Source organism: Alligator sinensis, unplaced genomic scaffold, assembly GCF_000455745.1.
Source record: "Alligator sinensis unplaced genomic scaffold, ASM45574v1 scaffold340_1, whole genome shotgun sequence".
NCBI classification, from domain to species: Eukaryota; Metazoa; Chordata; order Crocodylia; family Alligatoridae; genus Alligator; species Alligator sinensis.
The window spans coordinates 1,147,131-1,153,481 of NW_005842004.1; positions in this window are offsets into that span (position 1 = coordinate 1,147,131).

Below are 6,351 nucleotides of genomic sequence, written 5' to 3' on the forward strand. Positions count from 1 at the left end.
GGCTTCCAAGTGTTGGCAGCCATGTGGGTGGAGCTCCCCCCAGTGACCACAGGAGCACATGGGAGGGCTGGAGGGACTTGGCACTAGATTTTGTGCCAAGTCTCTGCATGTGTAGACACCTGCCAAAAATTGCTTACTATGCATTAACTTAATGTAAAGTAAATTTAGTTGTGTTTAAATGGACATGTAGACATGCCCATAGTTTCTGTAATCCTTTCTGTTCTAGGTTAGGTTTTTATTTCTTGTAATTAGAAAACAATTCATATTCAATTGCAGCTCCCTGTTGTATATAAAGGAACGTAGAGACCACCAATCTTCTAATCAAGAAACTATTCAGAATTACACAATGTCTCTATGGCAACTACAAAAGCAGTTACATGAAGATAAAATGGGCTTGCCCCTTGTTTTCATTTGCTTGTCTATTCATTGAATTTTACAAAAAAAGTGAACTTCGGATTAGGTCTAATACAGGATTTGACTGCCTAACATGTAAATGAGGTATCTACCTGCAAAGTTGCAATCCAGAAAAAAATTACAGTTCTATAGACCCATAAACTTTTGTTTCCAAACATGACTAAAATCACCCAACTCTGAGCAGTTCAGCCCCTGTGTCTGCCTATGCCCAGATGTACAGAGGATGAAATGAATGAGTCACAAATAAGGCTTGTTTGAAGTCTGGAATTCTGGATGATAATACAACTAAGGAAATGGTTCATGGAGTAACTTTGTTTAGCCTTTGGTGATAATTTTTTTTTTCTGATCTTAATACAAAGAGAAAATATACCTTAGGTGAATTAAATTACAAGATGTATTTTGCTCACAATCATCCTGTTTCATTATTCATTTTTGTCCATCTTTCATTATCCTTATTTTTTTTTACATGTTAATGAATCATTAGTGGCACAGTCATTGCCATTGTTACATGTTTGTCTTGCATAATGGGGTGGAAACTTCAGGAAAAATTGCAACATAGTTCTTTATAATACTAATAACAATAGTAATTTTAGAGTAAACAGAGGTAGGACAATTAGACTGGTCTGGACCATTTTTTTTCTGATTTTTAGTTTATTGCTGACATTCTTAAGGACAAAAATATGACCAAAACTTGATGTTAGGGCACTCTTAGTACTATAGCCTTTTTTTTGTATTTGTTACTGCTAAAGTACAATAAAAATGTGTATTGCTATAGATTTTATGCCTTAATATTTACGAACCTACAAAACTAAAACTTGCTTTGAATAGCATTCCTCTGACATTGCACAAGTGGAATTCAGAATAATGAATGTAGAGGACAGAAAAGAACAGGATACAAAATTAAAGTATAGGACTTTCTAGATTTAAAGAGACTATGAAGGGAGCGGGGAGTGGGGGTGGGGAGCACTGCAAAAGGTGACAGGATGCCAAAGAAAATCAGGTGAAAGGCAAAGATTTTAGGGGGATATCTTTTATTAGATCTATTGTGGAGTTGGGATCACATTAGACAAACTTTTGAATGCAAGACTTTCTTCCTCAAGTCTGATCACAACCAGTCAGGCACAGTTTAGTAAAGAACATCAGTATGGTCAGACTTGGGAAAGAATGTCTTGCCTTTAAAAGCTTATTGAATGCTATCCCAACTACATAGTTAGTCCAATAAAAGCTATCCCCCTAAGAAACCCTTGCCTTGCACATGATGTATGGGCCATTATGGTGAGAACATGACTCTTATACTACTAAAGAAAATCATGCAGTCACAACAAAAGACTACCCATATTAGAGACCAAGGGCCAGATATCATGTTGTCTCAGGAATCTAAAGTGATGTTATACTTCTCAGTGTGTGTGTCTACATGTGACATTTACTGAAGAGCTGCCTAATTAGCTCTGCAGTAAAGTCTCTGCATCTAGACATGCAGCCCTATAAGGCCACTGTAACCTAATAATAAAAGGATACTACTTGTAAATATAAATACTGTCCTGCAGCAGCATTATTTACTGTGCAACACCTCATGCGTAGCCACTGCCTGGGCTGGCTGGGGCATGAGGATGCTTCACTGAGGGGGTGGCCTAATGGCTAACCCCACGTTGAAGCACCCTCGTGCCTCAGCCAGTCCCTCCGCAGCACATTGAGCTGAGTCAGAGGATCCTTGGGCTGGCAGGCTGACCCTCCAGGTCCCCTGCCAGCCAGGGTTGCTCTGACTTAGCTCAACATGATGAGGTCCCAGGCGCACACTCAAACAGTATGTCAGGGAGCAATAAACTCTGGTGCAATATGTGCCAGAGTTTATTACTTTGAATTAATTAAATGTATAGATGTAGCCAGTGTTTGCAAAAAAGCGCCATGATTTTTTTAAAAAAGAACATTAGGGTAGGAGGGATGTCTGTCTGCTTAGCTTCAGTGCAAAATGTACCTGGAAGGTAAGAGAATTTACTCTGTGTATATTAATAATACATTTTGGTACATCAGTTTGAACATCAAAAACCAGAGAGCACTTTTGATCATTGTATAAAAGGAGGGTTGGAAACTATGGGAAATTTGTAGCAGCCTAGGGGAGCCTGGGTGGTGTTGTGATGACTTGTCAAAGGTACCAATGCCTTAAATCCTGGTCTGATGTACTTGTTAGTTTAAAATGTCTTAGGGCTGTGCTTGTAGACTGTCAGCAGGTCCGAGTCAGGTACCTCCTGACCCCGAGATTCTCTCCTGCCATGACTTTTGATCTTTAACAAAATTGGGGAGGGAGGAGAAGTTACACGTGCAGGTCCGTACAGGAAGGACCACGTTGGACAGATGTCTGATACAGGTTCTTTATTATTCTTAGTCTGGTCTTACTTTCTCTAGGAATGCCAGGCAAAGGGGGCAGTTTTTTGGATCCGCCACAGAGATCCTCGTCATCTGACTCAGATGGCAAGTACTAAGCGTTATCTGAGAGATCAGACGCTAATTGCCTCATTAGCGGCTGATTAACGCCGACACCGGGATTCTCCGGCCATGGCTTGTGCCAGCATGCAGAGCGCAGCTCTTTTGCTGTCTCATTTTTCTTTTCCCTCCTCACCCCTCCTCATCCTCCAGTGAGGGATCGGGGTCCCGTTTCTTCAGGGCTGCATCAGGTGTTTTCCCACCCTCTTTCTCTCCTGGGCAACCCTGCCATGTCTTGGCCCAGAGCCGCAGCTTTTTGCCATGCCACTGCTCCATTCCCCGTGACTCACCACAGAAGCTGGCTTTTCAGGTAGGTAGCAACCCAAGGGGCATATTGATCCTGAAATCTCGTCGCTGTCTATAAGGGTGAGTCCCTGTTTCTGGGCCTTCCTCTGACTCTCTCACAGCAGGGCTCCTTGCCCGCTTCTCTCGATCTGTAAGTGCCCGAAGGCCCCTTCTCCTGGGTCTTCTCCCCTTCTTATCCCTTCTTCCTGAGCCTCATTGGCTCCAGAGGGTGTGGCACACCTTTTCCCTGCTGGGTGGTAATTATCCTCAGCTGCCGACCCCTCTTAGTAACAGAGTTGCAGCCATGACTCTATTACATAGATAATAAACTTGGCCTATTATTTGCCACTGAACCAAGCCTGTATTCATTCTTTTATATGATTGGTGTTGGAAACTTCTGGCTTTGACTTAATTGTCACCACAGTTCCTGAGATTTCCATGCTGACAACACATCAATAACACCTGATGAGGACAAGAGCAACAATGACAATAGTAACACACAATGACATTTGGAATGTACACCTTTAAGGCTAAATGGTCAAATGGCTAAATGGTCAAAAAGCCTGAGGGTGAACTGATTCAGTCTTCATAGATTAGTCTAAACTTCATAAATTAAACCAATAAGCAAAGGGAATAGACATTTACTTTTAATGCTGGAAATGTAGCCACGTGCCTGCAGTGGCCCAGGCCAGAAGCCAGGGGGCACTAAAGCATGTCTCTCTGCTGGGCTGAAGCAGACAGCTTGGGCCAAGTTTTGTCTGCCTATCCTGTGAGTTGGGGGATGTGCAGCAGAGGTGCAAAGCATCCTGGGATGCTAGAGGCTACGAGTTAACTTGAATCTGGAGGGGATCTGGGACAGAATTTCAATAAACTGATTTAACTTAAATCAGTTAAGTCTGATACTACATCTATCCACGTTTATTTTAAACTGGTTTCAGCCATTTTGAAGGTGGTTTATGTGCACTGAACTTCTGTTGTGTTACAAATTAGAACTGGTTTTCAATCACTTATACCAGTTTATGTGTAATTCTGGCCCTAACCCAGGAGTTAGGTGGAGTTGGACATAGCTAGAGAAAGGGATTCTGATATCTGTTTGTGTACTGTTAGCATTTGTAAACATGGCTCCTACCTCAGGGAAGTGACCCCACAGCATATCATATTGATGTTTTAAAACAGATGACTCTATTGTGTTGCATGAGCATTAAAAAAAATAGAGCAACTACAGGTTTCAGCACAGTTGAATCTATCCAGCCATGGGGCAGAGAAATACAAGAGGTTTGAGTAACAATTCAACTTATACATGAGGATGAGTGGAGCCATTAAGAAGTCAAGTGACCAAAAGGTAGCTACTTTTCTCAATATAGTGGTTGCAGAGGCATTGGATATATATAGCAATTTGTATCTGAGCCAAGTGGAGCAGGCTGATTATGAGACAGTGCTCAAAAAGTGTAAGGACTACTGTACTCAAAAACAGAATGAGGCTTTTGAAAGATATCAATTCCATGAGGTCACAAGAGGAGGAAGAATCCTTTGGGGGATTTGAAAAGGATCTCAGACTGCTGAGTCAATCCTGTAATTTTGGAGAACTCAAAGACTCCCTGATCAGGGTCAGATAGTAATAGGGATCAGAGACACGCAGCTCAGGAAAAGAGACTACTGGCGGATCCTGATCTCAAGCTAGAAAGAATAATCAGCTTGTACAAAGCAGCAGAGATCACTCACACTAGTGCAAGGTCTTTGGAAAGAAAGCCAGATGTTGAAACTGTTGGAATAATAAACCCTCCCAGAAAATAACTGAGACAAAACAGAAATTGCAAAGGGAGGCCTGTAAAATGCAATCAGGGAGAGTTTAAGGAAAACAGCATAAAGAGCTGTACATGCGGTAGTAACAAACATAGGCCACAGCAATGTCCTGCTTTTGGAAAATGCTGCAACAAATGCAGAAGGGAACCATTTTGCTAAAGTGCAGAGGAGTTCAGGCACAGCAAAGTACAGAGTGCACAAGCACTGCACAGTGACGTGAATTACAACATTTCAAGCAACAAAGAAGAGCTATATGTAAGAATAGTACAAGGTACAATATCATCAGAAGTCTGGAAGATCATTATGGAAACAAATGGGACTCCTGTAACTTTTAAATTGGACACTGGTGCACAAGCCAATGTTTTGCCAGACTATATTGTAAAGGGCCTGGAAAAAAGCAAGTATTCACAGCAAGCAGATAAAGCTCTGACTTCACAGTGTAGAACTGATTCCTACTGTCGGCACATGGGAGCTGGTGCTAAAGGTAAAAAATTATAATAAAAATTCAGTTTGTGGGTGTGCCAGGAAAACATGTACCTGTATTAGGGCTAAAGACCTGTCAGACTAGGTATTAATCAGACAATATGTACTGTACAGGGGCACAGTAAAACTGAAGATAAGTTTCAGCATGTTTCTGAGGGGTTTGGAAGGTGAAAAAAGAACATATGATTGAGCTGTCTGAACCCTATACTTCTATAATACATACTCCCAGAAAAAAATATTTAGCTCTATGACAAAACCTGAAAGCAGAACTAGAGAAATTGGTTGCTAAGAATATTATTGAGAAAATAAAGGACAGAGTGGGTTCATTCTTTAGTCATCCTTTTCATTGGTGATCCCTCATGGTAGGATGCTAACTCCTATAGGTGCATCGATACAAGCCTGCACATGCCTCTTGCCCTCCTCAAACTCTTTTGAGGTGTGGCAACAGGCACATGTGGGAACAAGAAAATGTTTCCCATGTGGCAAACTTGCAGCGCGGGGAGAAAATAAGACCCCTGGATATCCAGGGGCCAGGGGTCTAAAAAAATCAATGTTTAAACAAGCAGGGCAAGGCATGGTCCATGACCATGCCCTGAGGTAACTGGAGGCTGGGTCCTCCACAGGGACGCTTTGGCTGCCAGATCATCTTTATGGTTGCCCCGCACCCTGGTGCTGAAATGTGCGGCTGGTGAGGCTGTGTGTTTCAGCACCAGGGCTCTGGTGCCAGTGAGTAAGGAGTCAGGTGGCTGGAGGAAGGGGAAGGGGACCATGGGGGGGACCCCCAATGGCCCTGCCCACTCCCCCAGCCCCCCATGCCCCCAAGCCCTGCCAGGGCTGGTCCCATACCCCCAAGCCCCCCCATCCATGCACCCCCACCCCATACTT